Below are 22,590 nucleotides of genomic sequence, written 5' to 3' on the forward strand. Positions count from 1 at the left end.
CCCTGCCTGTTTAGCTCATTCACTACTGTGCCATGGATTTGCTCTGCACACACTACCTCGCATGTGGGGGCTCAAGAAATGATTCTCTGAATCGTCAGAACCAGGACCCTTTTAAAAATAACTACAACTACTTATTATGCCCCCCGAAGTAAAGTTCATAGGTAATATGACCTATAGGCATACATAGTTTCAGAAAAAATCCTGACTAATGTTAATGTTTACATACTCTGAAAGATTACTTGATGATGGTGATGATGGTGGTGAGGATGATCATTTGACCAGTCACATCTTTATGGTTGAAAAGTCAAGCCAGATGTATAAAATTTCATTAGTATTTTCCTCAAGACCTAGAAAAATAGGCCAGAGTGTATAAGGGAGGAAACACACAAGATGATTTGAGTCTCAACATCCTAGACACTGAGGAAGTGGTCAGATGCTTACAACCCTGAGGTATGTTACATGGGTGACTAGATACGATGGGTGACAACTCTTGTCAGGGCTGTATGTCCCCAAATATCTAATAGTCCTTTGAGAAAATTCAAAAAAACCTAGCTTCTTTCCTTGATTTACACAGTGGTTGCATTCTTTGGAAATTAAATATATGGTAAACTATAAATAAGATACCCCTACCCCAAAATCCCAAGACCCCCAAAGCTTTGTGTTAAGGTTGTTGGGATGTAGACAGTTCTTCATCATCACAGCAGTCCTGGGTGGGGCCCACTAAATGCCTGTATGGTTTTGAGATTATTTTAAGGAACTAATAACTATCAAGATCGTTTGTTTAATAAGTAAATGCATTGAATGCTATTCTATACCAGCTTTTGATAAAAATGAATAAGGGGGCATCTCTTGAAAAATATCCAGTTCAGAGGAGAGGCTTAAAATTTAATCTAGTGTAAGATATAATAATGTCTGACATTTCAGTAGCTCTTTGTAGTTTACAAAACATTTTCACGTTTCTTTTCTTTAGGGTTCCTTACAGATCATTTTTAAGGTTGTGTTAGTTAGGTTTTTGTTTGGCTGTAGTGAAGGAAAATTGAAAATAAGGATACCTTAAACAAAAGATTTCTCTGTCCCATGAATGTTCACATGAGTGGTCCAGGCCTGGTACTGGGCTCCGTGGTGCCAGAAAACTAAGTTCTTAATGCACCTCATCCTCATGGCCCAGGACAGTGCCAAAGACACACGCCTCCTATTTCTTAAGGACAGTTCCAACCAGAAGCTATTCCCAGCCCCTGTCAAGTCTACCCCACTCCATCAGAATTTAGTCACATGGCCACCAGCACTTACAAGGGAAGCCAGAACTGTCCCAGGCTGCCATGTATCAGCTAAAAATGGGAGCTGTATTACCAATGGAGGAGAATGGATGCTTTCTGATTCAGCTAGATATCTACCAGAAAAACAAATAAGAGAGGAAATATTATCCTCATTATAAAGGATTTTTTTTTTAATGTACAACTATCTTCCTGTTTAAGATGCTGAGATGAGCACATCTCCCTCCTGACACTTCACGAAAAAATAAAAAATTAAACAAAGGCATAAGCCATAACAGCAAAGAACGTGAAGAGAAGGACACTATGAGGGGGTGAGTAGGTTAGCGAATTTCTAGCAGCTAGAAATTGCATGCGAGATGTTTTTAATATGACAAATAATAGAAATTACTGAGAAAATTCCTGGATCCCTGTCGTCACTTAACCTAGCAAGCAATTAGTCCAAATCAATACAGAATATCAATGGACTGTAAGATAAATGTTTTCAAGAACAATGACAGGGACCCCAAGAAATAAGGAGAAAGAGTAAAAGCTGAATATGATAAAGAAGCATATGTTTCTCCTACCTACAAGAAAAAAGACAATCAGAAACTCCAGAAAAAAACAAAAAGCTGTACAAATAAATTGTGATCCAAATAGGAATGAAACTAAACTGTGGCATTATTTTGAGCAGTTGGCTGAGTGTGAGAAGGAAGAGTCAGATTGTTGTTGATACTGAAGGATTTTGCTTTGAGAGACCCTGGAGTCGGGACATTGGACCCATAGGGAAGAAATGTAATCACGGCCGTGGCTTAGCTCTCCAACAATATTTACGAAGTCATAATGTAAACCCTGTTGTCTGGTTTTCAATTTTAGAATCAACTTATAAACAAAGCAGGGGATGCTTAACTGTGGTTACAGAAGAGATAGAATTTGGGAGGTAGAAAGGGGTGGGGAGGTGAAAGAAAGAGACTTTCTGCTTCTGGATTCATCTTACTGTCTAGACCAAAGCTATCATTGACTGTTGGTGGGACAAGAATTAGAGGTTTGTCTCCAGTTAAAACAATAACAGAGAAACTAAAATAGCTGAAACTTACAAAACTTGGGGGTGGGGGACATGAATTAAAACTTTATCTACTCTAGAAGGAAGTGGATAAATAATGTCTACTAAGGTTGTTGATCCAGGCAGAGCACCACAACCATACTATTTGGAGAGGGAAGAAGAAACCACGAAAGAAATAAAACAGAAATTGGTAAAGGGCTTCATCTTTGGAAAATGGAATGAGGGTGGGAGACGTGGGTCCTGCTACCGTGTCTTTTCATTACAAAATATTTGGGACTATTGAATGTTTTAATTTTTGCACAAGAATCACCTGATAAATTTGGATTTAGGTCCTGGAAACCTATTTCACTGTCATGTTACAAAACAACTAAAATTGTTCACAAATAAATGCAATATTCATAATAAAGTGAGCAAAACTCAAAGAGGTTAAGTGACTTGTCCTAGCTCACAATGGCCAGCGGGGTTGATGGAGTCCTTCCCGTGGGAAGCTCAGCACCTGGCTTGCAGCAGTGAGGTGAGGTGGAGTAGATAAGAGTGAGAAGGGGCTTCAGCCTGACTTCCACTATTCTATTTTCCTCCACTCACCTGCTATCTCCCAGTACTTTGTCACATCAGACCCTGTTTTAGACTTTGATGAGATGTAAATAAAAACATAAATAGCACACGAGACAGATAAATGTGTGTTTTACATTATCTGGAACGTCCTCAGGCGTCCTCTCCAACAAGCAAATTGTAAATGTACTCGTATTTCAAGTGCATGTGGGGTGTTTCCTATGGAAAGGGATGGTGAAATTAAAGCCTTTGCAGGAACAGTCCTTTTGCAGGAGCACGCAGCTAGGTGCCTCGGAAAGCACTTAGTGTTTTTGGGGAGAGCATCGAGTTCATCCTGCCATGGGCTCGTTCGATGGGACTGTGCTGTTCTGAGTTCTCCCTGCATCTTGGCTTCTCCGGGCTCTCTCTTTGGCTTCCTTTCCTTCAGACTTGCCCTGGTACTTTCAGGGCTTATTTCTGTCCACATCCCCAGCTCTGTGACCTCACCCCAACACTTTCACAGAATTATTCATTCTTTCAACAAGCAGTGCCCACTGGGCTACATGACCAAGATGCCATCTCTTCATCAGGGATTCGGGATCTAAGTGAGGTTTTCCAACCAACACCGCAAGGAACTCCCTTTCCTACACATCTGCCTAGGTGAGGAGTGGACCTGCCTCAACTTCAGTCTTGGGCATGAATCAAAATGGCGCCCTCTTTTCCTCCTGGAGAGGACAGGCAGTGGCAAATTCCAGAATTGAATTCCTCAGCTGTCCATAGGTGGTTTTGTCTGTTAAAGGGGGTCCTGCCCACTCTGGACCCAGCTTCTTATCTGAATCCATTACTTTCTGGTTAAGCAAGAAGGATTAGAAGATTGAAAATGTCTACTTCCGAGGGGAGCTTGACAGAAAGCTTTAAAGACTGTAATCTGGAGACATAAATTAAATATATAGAGCCATTTACATAGCTTGGAGGCATCCTGGAAGAAACACATTGTTGTTTCTGGATGTAAAATGCAATCAATCACCTTGCTGGGCCTGAGGCATCAAATCTAGACTGCAGGCATGGGAGGGGAGACCTAAGACCCTTTTGCTGCCTCCTCTGTCTGGAATGTTGAAAGAACTTGGTGAACTTTTTTCTTTGGTTGCTTTTGTTTATTGCGGAGCAGATTTTAAAATAGAAAAATGTGTCCTTACTTAGGTATCTGACTTTTACAAGTAACAAAATGTTGTTGCCTTTATTTTTGTTTCACCATCATCCCTTTGGCTCTTTCTCCCTCCACCTTCCCACTTAAGCGCCCACTCAGTGGATGTCTTTTTTTTTTTTTTTTAAGATTTATTTATTTATTTATTTATTTATACAAGCACTGGGTACAGTCAGAAGCACGGGAGGGTGAGAGAATTCACCAGAGCCAGAGCGGGGAGCAGAGCAGGCAGAAGGACCGAAGTACACTGCTGAGGGGAGCAGCGAGCGGCAGGAGAGGTCTGCGCGCCATGTGGGACCCTCGCTGGTGGCCGGGGATCGAACCGGTGCTGCAGAGGCTGAGGGCAGCTTTGCAGCCCAGCGTTCAACCGCTGTGACACCAGGGGAGGCCCTCAATGGATGTCTTTTTAATCTACTTATATCACTTAATTTATCAGTGTCCACTAGTTTTTATAAGTACTTTGCTTTATTGAGTTACCTGCTGTGTAAATGTCCAATATTTGTCTTTGTCACTTTAATCTACTTTACTACACATAATTCCTTCAAGTTCCTTCCATTCTACTGTCAACGGCAACACTTTGTCTTTCCTTATGACTGAATAATATTCCATTGTGTGGACATACCATAAATTCTTGACCCAATCCTCTATTAGAGGGAAGTTAGATTGTTTCTATGTCCTTGTTGTTGTAAATAATGCTGCAATAGCAGAGCATTTAATTTTTTCAGTTGATGGTTCCATGTCTTTTGGATAAATGCCCAGGGGTGGGATCACTGGATTATATAGTATTTCCATCTTTAATTTTTAAGGTAAACCCAGATGTCTTTCCAAACTGGTTGCATCAGTTTACATTCCTGACAGTGTGATAGGGGTTCTCTTTCCCTGCATCCTCGCCAGCACTTGTTGTTGGGGGTCTTTTTTAGTATTTGCTACTCTCAGGAGACAATATATCCCACTATGGTTTTGACCTGCATCTTCTTATTAAAAACTTTGGTGAACACTTTCCCATGTATCGACTGGCCTTCTGGATCTCCTCTTTGGTGGATTGTCTCTTTAGATCTGCTGCCCCTTTATTAATGGGGTTGTATTCTTTTAAATTATTAAATTGTATGTTTTTAATATACCTTAGATACTAACCCCTTATTGCTTATAGAATTTGTAAATATTTTCTCCCACTCAATAGGATGTCTTTTTAATCTACTTACATTTTCTTTCACTGTGTAAAAGCTTTATTTTTGAGGCAAATCCAATTGTTTATTTTTGCTTTTATTGGTGTGGTGTTTGAATGTTGGTTTGATCTGGATTAGAAGGACCCGAATTTCAGTAAACTCTGACAGGACAGGTGGGGGGCATTGGCTGCACTTCTGGCCAGGAGACCCTCCGGCATCAGCCAACAGTTGTGCTGGTCACTGGGGAGGAAGAAACTGACCTGGCCTTCACTGAGTGTTTATGTGAATCCTGCCAGGTAATCAACTGTTTTTTTTAATATTTCTCCTGAGGAGACTTGCAGACTACCAGTAGAACCAGAGAATTATGAGAGATTTTCTGGTTAAGTGGTCCTCAGTCTCCCAGAATGCTGCAGAATTTGCAGGATGTCAGGTGGAGGTACACGCATATATGAAGCTGTCTTAGTCAAACTATTTATTCCCACATATATATATGCTGTCGCGCTTAACAAAACACAAATAATCTGAAAGCATTATTCAATTGTAAGTAATCTTTATCATTATTTTTCTCAAAGGACATTAAAAATACAATCTTTTCTTGTGCTTCCATGGCCCCTAATTAAGTTTCAGTGATATAATCTCTGTGCTTTCTTTCAGAGGATTTACACTATTTCAACTTGTACTTCTGTGTGTGTGTGGTCACTGATTTTGTGTCCGTCTCTTCTACAGGACTGTAAGCTTCATGAGGGTAAAGAATGCATCTATTTTTCTCATAAGTTGTATTCCAACATCTGGAAGAGGGCCTGGCATGTAGTAAATGCTCAGTAAGTATTTATTAGGCAAGTGCGGGGGTGGGGTGGGGGTGGTTGTGATGGTGTCCAAAAATTATTCTGATGTTTAAAAGGTTTGGGAAATAATGATCTGGTCATTTTACAAAATAAGTCAGGCCCAGGAGTGCCAAGAGACTTACCAAGGAGACACATTGGTTCATTGAAATATGGAGGTCTTCCCAGTGATCTTTCCAGCATCATTGTCAATTTTGAATAGCATTATTTTTGAACCTATTTATAAGTAACATCATGCTGGGTGTGATGCAAAGCAGACCAAGCAGAAGCTCAGCCTCGTTGTGATTGCAATCTAAAAGAGTGTCCTGTGGCTGTTTTATGTAGCATCTTTTACATTGACAATTTCTTGGAATGATTTACTTAAACTACACACTTAGCCCTCTGGGTGCATAATGGCATCAATCACAAACAGATCACTAAAAAGAGGGGGACCTATTTTCTGTAGCCCCCTCCCCTCTCCATTTGTCTCTGAGACCCTCCCTGAACCTGAAATTAGACTGTGCTATTTATGGAATGCCAAGCACTAGAGAGAACTATTTTAGGTGCTGTGGGGACATACCAGGCCCTGACAGCCAGGGTACCTGTTTTAGAAGTGAAAACAGGCAAGTCTACATTTTTCCTTTGTAGCTGGGGTTTTTTCTCTCCAAAGATCAGTTCTGTACATTTGGCAGCTGCTGAGTTGACCTGCAAATAAATTCAACTGTATTCACAGTTCCTAAAATTGATGGCGACCAGTTCACTCACATAGGTGAGAAGAAAATATTTTCAGAGAGAGCAGAGGTATATAAGAAAAGCTTGCATAAAGTAAGTAGAAAAGGCTTGAGATTGCCTAAATCCAACACAAATCCTAAATCCAACACAAATCCTCCACCTGTTAGGAAGCAGCATTCGCTCTGATTATGAAGGGAAATCTCAACCCCCACCCCGCACAAGGCCCTGCCAGCAGCCTGTGGGGCATGTCGCTTTCCCGCTGCATTTACTGATAAGCCGCTGCCATTGCTTGACCAAAAAAAGGGAATATTTAACCAAACTCTACTAGGGCTGAAGAAGGATGTAAGTTCTGGAAGTTAGTGACACAGGGTAACCTGATTGCAAGCACACGTAACCCACCCCCGAAGTAAAATTTCCTTTCACTGTGACAGTTAATAGTGACATACTAACAGTTAACATCCGGATTCCCAAATAGTTTTTCAGAGTCGAGATCGATGTCCTGAAAGAAGCGTTCAGTGCAGGACCGTGCTAGAGGGGGGCATCGAGACCAGGCATTTAGTGGCCCCCCCATGCCCCCCCACCTGAAGACTCCTACAGGTGACACTGCCACCCTCTACCTCTCCCCCATGTGGCTATTCAGATTCATCCGCCTCTGCTCTGTGGGCTCCCTGTCCTCCCTGGAGGTGGGAGGGAGGTGAGTGGGCATTGCTTCTCAGCTTTGGTAGAAACAAGGTTTATGAGAGGCTTACCCATTGCCAGACCTGTTCTGGGCACCTTCTGTGCAACCAGTCATCAATCCACCCCACCACCCAGTGAGGTTCCTGTCATCTTTCTCATCTTGCAGATTTTAGGAACAAATAGATTCAGAAATAGTAAGTTCCTTGCCTAAGGTCACACATAGGAGGCAAAATTTGAAACCACAATTTGTAGGACAAAGCTAAGACTCGGATGCAAGCAGTAGCTCTGTGTACAACTACTGAGAAACCCTTCAAGCACAAACAAAGTAGCATGTAACAGCCCTTAGGGGGATCATGCACCCCCATCTTTTGTGTTTGAGAAGGTCCTGCTTCTTGTCTGGTAGGGCTGTGGGGGGTAGGGTACAGGGTTGGGGAGACGGTCAGTGTTCCTCAGGAGAAAGCAGATCTAGGACAGACACATAAAGTTCAGTCTTGAGACCTTTCTGGAACTGCAATATGTTCTGTTTCATGTTTCCTAAATTATCTGCAACAGGCAGCTGTGCTGGGTCAGAATCTCAGAGGTGCTCTGGGATTCCAGACTGGGTGGGGGCTGCCACCAGCTCTCTCTGGCTGGGAAGACTACAATTCACAAATGTGGAGCATCTGGGGAATTTAGGGGCTAAAAAGAGAAGCTCCTGGCTGGAAGTGGCTAAGATTCCTGGACCTTTGTGGTGGCAGAGAACAGTTTTGGGGATGTTTGGATTTTGCTATGGTTCTAAAAATAAGGTCGTCATGTATTGAGTGTTTGTACTCTGGGCACTGGATGCAGGAACTTTCACAGACAGTCTCCCATTTACTCCTGCAGCACCGAATCCTCTCCACAGCCCCAACAGCTAGATATTAGCAACCGCCTCTCACAGCTGAGGAGGTCAATAGCGATCATCAATAACTTGCTCAAGCCCACAGATTTAAGGCCAAGCCAGGACTCACACCCCAGCTGTTCCACCCAAATGTTCACAATTTGAACAGCAACAGTTCATTGCTCTAAAGAATGTATTCAGAAGTGAATGAACACATCAGCCCAGCTCACACCCTACCCACCAAATGTTTGGGCAATTAAAATAGTTGAGTTCACTGACAAGGGGAATGAAAAAAAAAAACAGCTCTTGGACTTGTCCCAGTTACATGAATTAATTCCATCTTGGGGTTCTGATGGCAGCAGAAATAGAGGAGCCCAGAATCCCATGATGAAATTATATCGTTAGAGCCCTTGGCAGCTTAGCTATTATTTTATGTAAAATGTATGCATGGCTTCTGAGAGGGCCTCTCCACCAGCAGACAGGATGAAAAAAATATTAGTAATGATAGGATTCTCAGCTCTCATGCTGGTATTTATGTGACATTATTGATAGGAATGGTGCTTGTTTGGAATCTGGAAGGTAAACAGAGTTTCGAATTCCAGCCCTCTATTGTGGGAAGTAATAACCAGGCTGCATGGCCATGCAAATTAAGGAACTCTGAAACCCCGAACCTCCAATCACAGCCCCGGCACACCAACATTCCACACACGCCTCTCTCCCCAAAGAGAGCCTGGCTCCCGCCCGGAATCTTTCCGAGCCAGCATCAAAGGCTGCGCGAGGCTCAGGATTGGGGACATCTCGCTGCAGCCGCAGCCCCAACGCGGGGAGAGATCAGCGAGGGCACATAACTAAATAGTTTTGTCCAGAACGTCATAGTTGGAATTCCCGCTCCTAGCCTGGATTCCCTTGTGTCCCCGGCCCTGCAGTCGCTCGTCCCGGCCTAACAAAGACCTGGGGTCCAGGGCCTGGCGACGGCCCCCACCCACCCTCCTGCTGCGCACCGCCTGGCACTGCCCAGCCCAGCCCAGCCCAGGCAGAAAAGAACTTTGCTCCAGGGGAGAGCTCAAGACACACCCGGGCTATCTATAGAAAATCCCTCCAGGGGTTCTGCTGACAAGTCACTCGAGATCCCTCCTTGGGCTTTATTATGTCACAGGAACCCTGGGTGGAACGCGGAGGATTAAATTCCAAGCCCTTCCCAGTGGGCTGGGCCCGGAGGGAGGGTGCCAGCTTGCTCCAGCGGCCATTTGGGTTCTCGGGCGCCCCCTCCTGAAGGTTTTTGTCCCTCTGGTCCAAAGTCTGCAGCAACCCGGTGCCACACTCAGGCCTCCTGAAGGCGGAGAGCTGCAGGTGGAGGGGTCTTTAGCTTCCCCGCCGCATCCAGGGGCGTGAGGGCGCAGCAAGAACCGACTTGGTCCTCGGAGCGAGCCACTGGCAAGACCCCTTCCGGACCCCCCTCCCTCTGGGTCTTGGGTTCCTCACCCAGAAAAACCCTGGACGCAGAATGTTTGGCTATCACCATTATAAGGGATTTTAGGAGCAGAAGCTGCAGAGGCGGTGGTCTCTGGGAAAGCGCTGATGGGATTTGGAGACCCCATGGGCGTGCCAGTTCCCTGCGCCTTGAATAAGGAGAAAAGAGGCTGCAGTGAGGACATCAAGGGTGGGCTAGATCTTTTTAAAAGTCAAGGAAATGGTCAGGTTACTTCAACTTTACAACCTCTGTGTCTCTTATCCACAACATGGAAGCAATAATAGTGCCGACCCTGCTCGGTAGGTCTGGGGTGATGGATAAATGGGTCAGTCCCAGTGGTACCTGGTATGTAGTGACTCACCTATGCCTGTTATTCCTACTATTAGCACAGAGGTTCAAGGATCCAGAGATTCTGTAGACAACAATGTTAGTTGTTGGTAATATCCATTGCACATTTATGACACGCCAGTCATTCTGCTGAGCACTTAAAATAACCTGTCATTTCAGAAGTGGCCCTGCACAGCGAGTACTGTCATCTCTAGCTCTGAGCAATGCAGAAGCTGAGCGGTCAGTGAGTGCCCCAGGTTACTGCTCTCCCAGCAGAACCAGCCCTGGCTGATTTCCTCCCTGGCTGCTTGAACTTGCTCACACCCCTGACTCCCTGGGTCTCACAGGAAGCAAAAGGGAAGATAATAGCACCTGCTTCGTTTCCTTGGAATGATGCTCTTGAGAAAAGTGCTGTGCAAATGGATGTTCTACCAAAAACAGGGAGGAATTTAACCTCCATACAGAAAGGTAAGTCAAAGGAGGGGGTGGGGAGCTTCAGCATCTTCGTGGGACTGTCCTGCTGCTCCTCAGAGAGAAGGAGAAGAGACTGTGGGAACATGGGACACTTGATCTAAGCCAAGAGCCCAGTGGAGGCTGCTGGAGTCCTGGGGAGGCCATGTGTGCTTTGCAAAATAGAAGGTTCAGAACCCTCCAGATATCGAGTTTTTCAAGTGTATGCATGCACGCGCATGTGCACGCACACACACACACACACACACACTGGTGCTCTCAGTAACAATGCATCACTGGGCTTCCACCTTAGCAGAGTAGGTGTAACATGTAAACAAATAATAAATTATGCCTGTGCCAATGGGGCGTAGAAGCAGTAACTATAAAATACTACCCAGGGGAGAAGAAGTTTATTGAGACTGTGATAGAACACCCCAATCTCATTGCCAACGGCATTATTTCACACGACTAGTAAGCTGGCGGGGTTGTTACTTGAAGGAGAACTTTGTCTTTTTCCTTTTTCTTAAATGCAGGCTTTTTTTTTTTTCTTTACCCAATACAAATCTTTCCTGCTGAAGGGATCTTGAAAAGCAGGTTCCATCCGTTGTTATAAAAGGGACTTAGTGGCACAGTATAAAAGGATTCCCGGTGAGGCAGCTTGAGTCCTACTCGTTTGGCAAAGTGACTTCACATCTCTTTCCCTGAAGACCTTCAGACGGGATGTGGCCCTTGGATGTGTGGTAGAAGAGGCCCCTCTGGCAGTCAGATCCCCAGTGGGCCCCAAGCTGGGAGGTGAGGTTGCACAGCAGGCCAGAGCAGAGGTCGCTAGGCATGATCACACCCAGAGAATGCCACCCCCAAAATCCGTTGGAGGTGAAGAAGGTATGAAAACATTTATTTTGTTATATTTGTGCATATATATATATATATATATATATTATTTTTGCTCTATGGAAGTAGAATAATGTCAGGAGCTTCCCATGCACCTATATAACCCTCCTCAGACCTCAGGAATAACAATTCACAGAGACTCTATTTTCTTCTGTTTACCCACTTTCTTGCCTGTCTCCTCCCCCCACAATATTTGCAGCAAAGCCAGACACTGTGCTGGGAAAGACAGTTTCACACTTGTCCTCTCTCCACCCCTGTGCAACCTTATCACGAGATAAAGTGCCTGTGCAGACTGTGCTGGGCTTATCGCTTTGTGTGGGCCTGTCTTTCGCTATTTCAGGCTCAATGAATGTTCCTTTGTTCTGTGTAAGCTGGTACATCAATGGTTCTCAGGCATGCACCCAACCTTCAGCATTTCAGACTCCATGTGGGAGGGAGGAGAGTCCTTCCATTTTGAAAGGGGCGCAGTAGCCAAATGTTGTGCACTCTCTGCTCAGAAAGACGCCATGGCCGTGGGGGAACCAGTGGCCACCATCGAAGCTGCTGTTGCTGTTTCTTCTCCATGGAGTAAAGTGTTGTTCCAACTAGTATGATCCTTGGCAACTCTGATGCCAAGATGCAATGGGCAAAATTGTTTGGAGTCCTCCCTTGAAATTGATAACCAGTGCTTCGTGTTCTGCTGGACACTATCACCACAGCTGTCAGTGTTCCACTACGCTGAAAAACAACTCCTCTCTCTTGAAAAACAGAATTGCAATACCATTGTAGGGGTGCAGGGAAAATTTCCCCCTATTCCTCTAGGTTCTTCCCAGGCTGGTTAAGGAGTTGAATTAACATCAGACAGAAAAAAAGAAGAAAAGAACAAGTTTAATTACATATGCAGAGTTTACATGGATGTAAGTTCTAAAGTAAATGGGGTGAAAATGGGGCTTCAAGGAGAGAGCAAGGAGATGCCCATGAGGTAAGGACCAGATTCTCTGTAATTATGTTTGCTCTGCCATCTAGATAGGTTTCTCTGATAGAAAGGTTATTTCTGGAGATAATACTAAGTCCGGTAATACCCCCAATTTTCATTCTTATAGGTAGGTAGTTAAGGGAATGGTAAAATTTTCTCAAGTCTTTAGGCCATTGGTTGGTGTCAGCTTGAAATAATCCACATGCCAAAATGATATGTCTTGGGAAGGGCTGTTCTGGACATCTCAGGATCATCCTTCACCATTTCACAGTATGTGGAAAGTATCAACAATTATTTCTCAATGTAATCATGTATCTAATCAGTGTTCACATCTTCGCCATTGTCATATATGTATATGAATATGTATATATGTATATGTGTGCATATACATATATTTCTTTTTTACAGTTTGACATGAGATCCAAACATTACTTTGTGATAGATAAATACATCCCTAAAGTTCCTTTTGATATTGGTCCCTCTCTCTAGTCTCTATTTTTTTTTAAGATTTATTTATTTATGCATACAAGAGCTGGGGTACAGGCCAGAGAAGCAGGGGGGTGAGAGGATTCACGAGAGACAGAGTGGGGAACAGAACAGGCAGATTGACCGAATACACTGCTGAGGGGAGCAGTGGGTGAGACAGGAGAGGTCTGCTGTGCAATGTGAGTTGCTCCCTGGCCAGCCGGGGATCAAACTCGTGCTGCAGAGGCTGCGTATTGCTTCATAGTGTGGTGCTTAACCCCTTGTGCCATCAGGGAGGCCCTTCTAGTTTCTATTTGTGCCATAACTTGGTGAAAAACTTGGATTGTTTTTCCTGGCTAATCTACATGCTGATTTTTGTTGATTATGTTTCCATGGTATCATTTATCATGTGCTTCCATCCCTTGTATTTCCGATAAATGAAAAATCAAAAAGCTCCATCAGGTCCAAATTATTTTTGGCAAGAGCACCTTGTAGATGGTGTTATGGACAGCTATTGGAGAACATAATGCCTGGTTGTTTCCTTTTTTGTCATATCAGCAATCTTTGATCATTGCCAAATATTTTTGTTCACTGGTGATTACAAAGTGTGATGTTCTGTCAATAGTTGTCTTCATTCATTAGTTGGAAATACTTTTGTAAAAGACAACCTTCACATTAGCTATTTGCTAACCCTGAGGCACAGTACTCATAGGAAAGTCAGGATTAATTACTTCTTTTTCTTCACCAGTTTTCAGAATGTAAACTTGACCACCTCTCATTCTCCAGAAATGATCACAAGGGTATTTTTAAAGTATTATTAGAGACATATGAATTTGAATATATAAAATGTGTTTTAACCCATTGGGGTGGCTCGAAGTATCCCAGTTTTGAGCCATAAAAACCTATTTGAGTTGCCTCCAGAGTCCTCAGGCTGTGATCGTCACAATAATCGATTGCTTCCTTGCTTTCTGGTATGACAGGATGTGCCACACTCACTCCCCAGGCTTCTCCAAGAAGCTGGTTCCTTTTAGTGGGACATGGTATTTAAAAACCGAAAGTCTATACTTTGGGTTGGATTACCTTTATTTACATTTTTGTGATATAAATTTTATAATTTATGTAATATATTACAACTATGGTAGATACATATAATGTATAAATGACAAAGACACACCAATTTCCTGAACGAGACACCCAGTATAGAAAGTTTAGACTCTACGTGTTTAGTGCATAGGCCTGGAAAATGCCCCAAGCTGACTTCCATGATGCACTTATCACAGGTCAGTAAAGCTATGTGGCCTTGATCAAGCTCTTTTTTTCTCTCTAAATCTCAACTTTCCCAAGTGTGAAATGAACACTTAGTAATAGCCACTCTGCTATTACTAGTAGATACAGGTAACAATAGGCACATAACTACATATCACACTGACTCACTCAGCAAATGAGAACTATAGTAACATTGAACATCATTGATCACAGATCACTGTAACAGATATAATGAGGAAAAGTCTGAAATACTGCAACAATTACAAAACATGATGGAGACATGGAAAAACAAAATCGATGAACTTGCTGCTCAATGTAATCACCACAAACATTCAATCTGATAAAGCAGAATGTAACATGCAATAAAACAAGTGCCTATGTTTATGGAGAATCAGTTTAAAGTTTGGTATCAACAGAGCTCTACTCAGAAGGTTCTGTGTCTGCCCTCAAGGAGCTTGCAAGCCAAAGGAATGGAGAGACACCACACACAGGAAAATACCCCCAGTATCCACCTTTCCAAGGGCAAATCTTTTGGAATGTGTAGAGCTTTCTAGAATCTGGAGAGGTCTGGAAGTCACTGTGAGATAAATGGACCCTGATAGCTTGCCAGGGTTGGTGGAAGGGGCTTGGCAGAGGGGACATTTGGGACTGGGGGAAATGATTAGGTTCGGGAGAAAGAGGAGACATCCAAGAAGTAGGAGGAGAAACAGTCCCAGGTAGGTAGGATACTTCCACCGACTTCCCCCTCCACAGAGGTGAGCAGGAGGGAGGCAGAGAGCAGGATACCACTGGCTTCATGGGAACCTTTTTTGCCTGGCATGGTGGAGAGCTGCCAGCTGGCAGCTGAGAGGAAGGAAGGCAGTGCCCACACCCAAGGGCTCATGGTAGGTGGTTTTTAAAAGAGCAGTCCAGGCACTAGAAAGCTGCAGGTAACTCAGAATATACGGGCTACCCTGCAGTGGTGGGCATTTCTCCCTTAGCATTCATCAGATGCTGGAGGAAAAGATTTTCAAAATGACTTTGGTGACCCAAGCCCCAGGCACTTCCAGGACTATCCTGGCAGCAACAAAGCAAACACCAGGAAGAACTGACATATCACTGGCCTCTCCAAATCCCACGAGAGTCTGGCTCCTGGAGGCCGCACCATGTCAGGAGCTCACATCACCAGACACCATTACATGCCAGGCCCTGTGTTAAGCGCTAAATAGACACCATCACTTTACTTCTCCTCCAACCTCCCAGACATTGTTCCCATTTAACAGGTGAGGACACTGAGGGCAATTTATTAAACACAAGCTGAACTCACACTCAGGTCTGCCTCTAAAACCCTCTCCACACACTTTCCACTACTTTCCAGAGCCACTGAGTACCCCTTAAAGTGATAACTGGACTAATCCTCTCAGCACATAAACATAATCCTCAGTCACCCTTGGTCTGAGCTATATATTGACTGGTGGGTATTCTACATTTTTATATGCATTTGCTCATTTAATTCTTTCATAAGAGGCTCTTCTATTAATCTCATTTTGGAAGTTGAGGCACAGAGGGTTGAACTACCTAAGGTCACACAGTCAGGACATTGCTCAAGGACTCAAACCCAGTCTGGCCTAGGGCTGCGTGTTTCACCTGGTGCTGTTCTCCCTCCCAGCAGGAGCCCTGGGCCAGACCCCTCTCCACACTGTTTCCAGGAGGCACCGGGGCAGCCGAGGGGGCAGGAAAGCTGGCTCCATTGAAATTCCTCTGGTGGAGGTGGCAGGTGGCAGCCCTGGACTGACATCTGTTTCCTGGCAGTGCCGGCCCTGGTCCTAATGTGAGGTCTCATTCCTTTTGCCATTTGATTTTGGGCTCTGAGAAGTCTGGGTGTTGGGCATGATGGTGATGTACCAGGGAGATGGCTCCTCCCCACTGTGGTGTCTGAATTTAATTTTTTTTTTTAGAGGCATGTATTATTTATTTATTTGTTTGTTTGTTTGTTTGTACATGCACTGGGTACAGTCAGAAGCGAGGGAGGGTGAGAGAATTCACCAGAGCCAGAGCGGGGAGCAGAGCAGGCAGAAGGACCGAAGTACACTGCTGAGGGGAGCAGCGGGCGGCAGGAGAGGTCTGCGCGCCATGTGGGACCCTCCTCCGGTGGCCGGGGAGCAGCCGGGGATAGAACTGGCGCCGCAGAGGCCGCGGGCAGCTTCGCAACCCAGCGCTCAACCGCTGTGCCACTGGGGAGGCCCTGAATTTAATTTTTTTAATAAAAAACTCTTTGGGTGAGATTAGAGGCGAACACTGGCAGGTGCTAAGAGTGGGGGGAAATATCCTCTTTTTCCCTGGGGCATTGACTAAGAGCAATGTCTATTCTACGGAGACTTGCAGTCCAATTTATCTTCCTTAAATGGCCACATAGGAAAATGATCACAGAGGCGAAGCGACATTGGAAATGTGAAATGGATAAATAAAACCTGGGGTGAGCACACTGGCTGCTGAACCCATCTGAAAAATGGAGATCTGAGGACACACAAACTGAGCGAGGAGAGGCCCTTTGAAGGAAAGCAATGGAACAAATGGCAAATGTTTATCTGATGAGGAAGCAAAGGATGCGCACAAGCTCTCGGGCCCTCCGGGGCTCTTTCTTGTGAGCTAGGCTGGAAGTTTCCATAGGTCATTTCCCTGCAGTGGTTGCGGCTGCTTTTAGCAATGCTCAAGAGCCAGGGTAGGGGACAGGGCCTTCGAGGTCTCATTTCATAGCGTCACCACCTCTCTTTGCAAGAGAGGAAGCAGGGCGGGGTAGGGCTCTGGTCTGATATTTGATGTGCGTTTTCTGGGGGATGTTTATAAAAATCAAATCATTCACCAGTTGGAATGTAGGCCACCAAGCTGCAGCAGCCACTGACATCAGTGAACCCTACTACCTTCCAAACACACTGAGCCATCTGCGAACGTGACCTCATTTAGTGTTCGCGATAACCCAAGGAGGGGGCACTAGCACTGCCCGTGTGTTCGTAGCTGAGGACTCGGAGGCCTGAAGGGACTGAGTGGCTTGGCCAAGGTCATGCTGCGAGGAAGTGGCTGAAGCAGCCTCCACCCAGCCCTGGCACCAAAGCCTGTGCTCCCTCCCTACTGCTTTCTGATGAGATAGGAAAATGGTAACATAAACCGCGAAGACCTCCTGGCATATTATTTTACAATTAAAAATGATTATGAACTCTATGTAGTAACATGATAAATGCTCATTCGATAGTGTTTCGTGAAAAATGCAGCGTGGTGTAAAATACACAGAAGAAAAATGGAAATAAAACACTTAATCACTAACAGTAACTGAAATAGCTGAGTAGTATGATAAGCTGTTTTTTTTTTCTCATTTTAATTTTATGTAAGGTGGTATATAGGTCTTTTGTAATGAAGGAATGAATATAATCTTTTTTCCTAAAGAACTAGTGCTATGCTCTTAGAATCAATAGGAAAAGGCTAAAATGAATTGTAATATATTTTCCTCTCCTTGGCAATAAAAGCTAATAAGTAATTGATTTGCAGCCTGAGATAGAAGACTGCTGTGCAAAATCCACACACAACCTGACACTCTTCACATTTCATCAGATGCAGCGAAAACTAAAATTCAAAGACCTTAAATGTTGAAGTGACCCTATTTTTATGGCTTGCGTCCCCTCATCTATTAATAAAAGGAGCTGATAACCTTTCTGCTTGACCAGGGCAGTGACTAATCACTCTCTCCCCTGGCTGTAACTGAGTCCCAGCCAGCATGGAGACTCATGGACACGCTGCTGGAGGTTTCCTTTCTTTTTTTTTCTTTTCTTTTCTTTTTTTTTCTAAATCTCCCCCATACAATTGCAACCCCCTTATTTTGACCCCAATCCCTCCTTTCCCTGCTCCCAAACCCCATAGAGTGTCTCTGATTCATAGTTGTTTGTTGATTTTGATTTTCACTTTCTTATAGTTTTTCTTTTTCCTGGTCCCTTATTTAAGTTTTCTAGATTCCTGCTATGAGTGAGACCATCTGGTATTTTTCTTTTTCTTTCTGGCTTATTTCACTGAGCATGATCCCTTCCAGCGCCATCCATGTTGCTGCAAATTGCATGTGTTTATCTTTTTTGAGTGCTGAGTAATATTCCATGGTGTATATGTACCACATCTACTTGATCCAGTCATCTATTTTTGGGCATTTGGGCTGTTTTCAAAGCTTAGCTATTGTAAACAGTGCTGCTATAAACATAGGGGTGCAGGTGCTCTTTGGAATTGATGTTTCTGTGTCCTTTGGGTAAATACCTAGGAGTGGAATTGCTGGATCATATGGAAGCTCTATGTTTAGTAGGTCAAGAATGGCGATTTCCTTTCTGTCGACTCTCTCCCTCCACACATGGCAACTGAGGTGCAGAGAGGTGAAGTCACTTGTTCAAGGCCTGCCTCTGGTGAGTCTTAATATTTAAACCCTGAATCTAAACTCAGAGCTCTCACAGGCTCCCTTCTTGTTTGGGAGCCAGTTCTGCACGCAGTCTAGAAGTCTTCCTATTCTAGATGAATTAATGAAGGGTCCGGATGAAAAGCCTAGTTCAATTAATACAGCATAACTCGCATTCACTGTACCCCACCAGGGGCCGAGCACTATGCTGAATGCTTTGCAGGGGTGACCTTGCCTTCAAGATAATACTGTGGAGGAGATAATGGCATCCACCTTACTTCTATGCTGAGGAAGTTAAGGATTGGGAAGGCTGAGTCACAGGCTCCAAGTCACTGGGTCAGGACTTTAACTGACCTGAGCAAGGCATGAGGTGAAGATTGGGGTGCAAAGTTCGTTTTCAATGTAGTATCTGACCTCAAAGGCTTTAATGTCTGCTGACAATCTTTTACTATGAACTAGCCTCATAAGGAGTCCGTGGGTGATGGCTTTTGCTGTTGCTTTTTCACAGTAAGTGGTGTGTACTCATATGTTTGCAAAGGAATTATGCAAATATTTATATATCCTAATAGCCATCAAGATGGGCTGAAACTCCCAGCACTGAATGGTCCTAGTTCTATTTCGTCGCTTAAAATGAAGCATCCCTGGCTGACTTCAGGGTACACTGTGTTAACCAGTCAATGAGCAGAGCCAGGGAAATCAGCATGAAAGGAAAGTAGGAGTAAGGAATCAGCAGACGTAAGGCAAGCCATTTAAAAGCACACATTTGAGAAGCAAATGCACCGAGAATGCGCTTTGGAACCAGTCAGCGCTGATTCAGAATCTTGGCTCAGACCAATCACTAGCTGTGTGACCTTAGTGAGTCCTGCTATTCTCGGGTTCTATTTCAAAATCACAAAAATGATATACTGCTCCCTACCTTGTGGGGGTGATTACATTAGTGATAATGTAAGTAAAATGTCCAGCGCTCTGCCTGGCGTCCTGCAAAGCCGGATTGATGGTGACTGTCATTATTTACAACCACTGAGGATTCATCCTCACACTTGGCTTGTCTCCCTTGTAAATTAAGTCAAGAACTTCCAAAAGTGAGGAAAAATAATTTCTTAAAGCAAAACCAACAATCAACTGAGCAGCATTTACTGAGGACCTGCTGGGGAGATATCACCGCTCAGGGCTCCTGTGAAGGTGGGTGGGAGACCAGGGAGCACTCCACTGCTTTTCAATGAAGATGAGAAAATAAAGCTGCAAATTAAAATGAAAAAAGAACGAAGAAAGCTTATTTTCAAACCACTAAGTAAAACCTCTGTGGAGAGAGCACATGGAATTGCCAGTTTGCTTTGGTGCCAAAGGCAAACTATAAATGAACACAGCTATCCAGTTGCCACTGGGGCTGATCTCAGTAGACATGAGAGCCAGATGCAGTAGTTAAGGTAATACAAGCTGCTATAACAAATAAACCCCAAAATGAAATGATTCTCTCTTATTCACATAGAATCCAGCAAACTAGACATGGAAAGGATTTAGAAGGCGTCTCTGCTCCTGAGTCCTGGGGGACTCTGCCTTTGTCAGCATGAGGGTCCTAGCTGTACCCTGGCATTGACATCCAGCCACAGATGTGGGAAGAGCGATGGATTGAATTTATGGGCCAGGCCTGAAAGTTGTACCTGTCACCTATGCTTCTGCACACCATTGGCTAAAATATTATCACATGGTCACACCTAATTGCAAAGGATGCTGGGAAATCAATGTCTCCATTTGCTCAGGAGGACATGGAAATGAATTTTCAAAACAGCACTCAGTCACAGGGCCTGGCAAACTGCAGGAATATTTCCCAAGCCTGCTGGGCTTGGGAAACCTGTCTTCACTCTTGTAAGAATTTAGTCCCCAGGTTCATGGCACTACAGGCAAATTTCATACAGCACAGTAACAAAATAGGAGATGAACAGGGAAAAGGATAACAAAGACTCTACAAGGGAAATGTCAAAAGAAATTTACACTAGGAGAGGAAAATTGACATTCACTCTCTCTGCTTACACAAGACTGAGGATGAAGCCTCCAGATACTAAGGTGACTTCCACAAAGCTGCTCTTGCAGATTTTGCCATATTTTGACAGAGTTGAATTTAAGCCAGACCTTGTTGCTTTCTTAAAATGAGAGTGTTTGATTGATTATTTTGGAGTTGTAGTTCCTGTATACGCTGACTGGAGCCTCTCTCCCCAAATAACACCATTAGTAGTGATCACACCTTGGTCCCAGGGCCCTTAGCTTGTGGTGCTTTCAGACCTGAGAAGAGCTTAGGAGCAGAGACCCCTTCCACATCCCATCCATGTCCAGTTTGCTGGATTCCATAGAAATAAGAAAGAATCATTTTCTTTGGGGGTTTATTTGTTATAGCATCTTGCATTACCTTAACTACCTCTATTGCACATCTAAACCAGGTACCCACTGCCCTTGTGGGGTGATCTCTGGATGGCTGGCTGGAATCCTGGGTTCAGGCCCAAATAGGCTCAGGCTAAGCTTCTGTCTCACCTTCCACACCTTTTCGCCTCTGACAAAATCTCTGCTTTGAAGCTCATGTTTCTCAGGGTTGAATTTTTTCAATCAAAACTCACGATATGAACTATATTTTACATTTTGATCCAGTTCAAGCACACAAACAAAGCAAAGGTTTCTTGAAACATTCTTTTTTTGTTAAGAATGATGTGTTCAGAGAATTTGTTTTATTCTACTTCATTCTGTTAAAAAAGACAGCTGCTGCTCACAACCCATGAAGTTGTTTAGACAAACCATCTTTAATAAATGTCCAAGACAGAACTCTCCTAGCCTCCAAACTCACCAGTCTACAAGGACAGAATTATCCTTTGAGGTCTGGAACTCCAGCCTCTCCTCAGATCTCCACTCCCTGCACCCCCACCCCCGTTCTTCTAGTGCCCTCATCCTGTAACACCCACTTTAACTTCACTACAAACTTATCAGGAGCAGCAGACCCTTACTCTCCATTGGCTCCCCTTTATCAGAATCTTCCCGGTTTTGCTTCCAACTCAATTGACACAGACCGCATGACCTCGGCCTCCTGATCTGTCTGCCAGCCCAGCACTTGGCTTCAGACATTGTGGTTCTGTCCTCTTGATAACTGAGCTTGCAGCTTAACCACCAGTCCAAAGGGCACGACACAGAAAGACTATACATGAACGTGTCTGAGCCAGGCCTATCAATTTGGGATGAACTTCTATACCGACTTGCCACTGTTCAGCCAGTCCTCTGTCCTCTCCCCACTTCTAATCCCTCCGCACTATCTTAGAGACTGAGATGCAAACACACCCTCTGGTCCTCATTTCAGCTCTCAGTCGTATCTGATGATTGATCTTCAAAATCTGCCCCCGTTACTTTGATGACTCTCTCTTCCCTACTTCTCTGTCTCCCTGTCTTGTCAACCCCTCTTCAAGCTTCTTCATAAGTCCCTCCTCTTCCTTCTTCCCCAATGGCAGGTGTCCTCAGATCCCAATGGGATCTGTCCCACTCCACGGTAAACCCACCTCCCCCATGATTTCCACTACCATTTATATGGTGACTCTTTTCACAAGCATTTCCTAATTCCTCATCCTTTGTGGCTTACATCTGATGCCAGCTACATGGAATATAAAGGTTCTCCAACACCCATCACCTATCTCAAACTGAAGTTGGGTTTTTGTCCCTACCTCATGCTCTCCAAGTGTTTCCACTGTACAGAGAAAAAAATCATAATTATTACTTAACCACCCAGGTTTGGGGTCTAAGTGATCTAACCTCTAGCTCCCCTTCCACTCCAGAACCTGGACTTTCCTCATGACTCATTGTGCTCAAGTTAAGCTGGCCTCCCCCCTGGATGAAAGAGATGCTTCCTAAATGCTCTTGTCACAGCACATCTGTCCTCTTATTCCCTGTACCTGAAACACTATCGCTCCAGGTCAGCTTCAGAACCATAGAGCTTTCTTGCTCACCTCATTCAGGTTTCTGCTGATATCAGCTGCTCACAGAATCTTCTCTGACAGGCCTATCAAAACAGCATCCCCATCAAAC

This window comes from Talpa europaea, assembly GCF_964194135.1.
Source record: "Talpa europaea genome assembly, chromosome: 10".
Taxonomy (NCBI): Eukaryota; Metazoa; Chordata; class Mammalia; order Eulipotyphla; family Talpidae; genus Talpa; species Talpa europaea.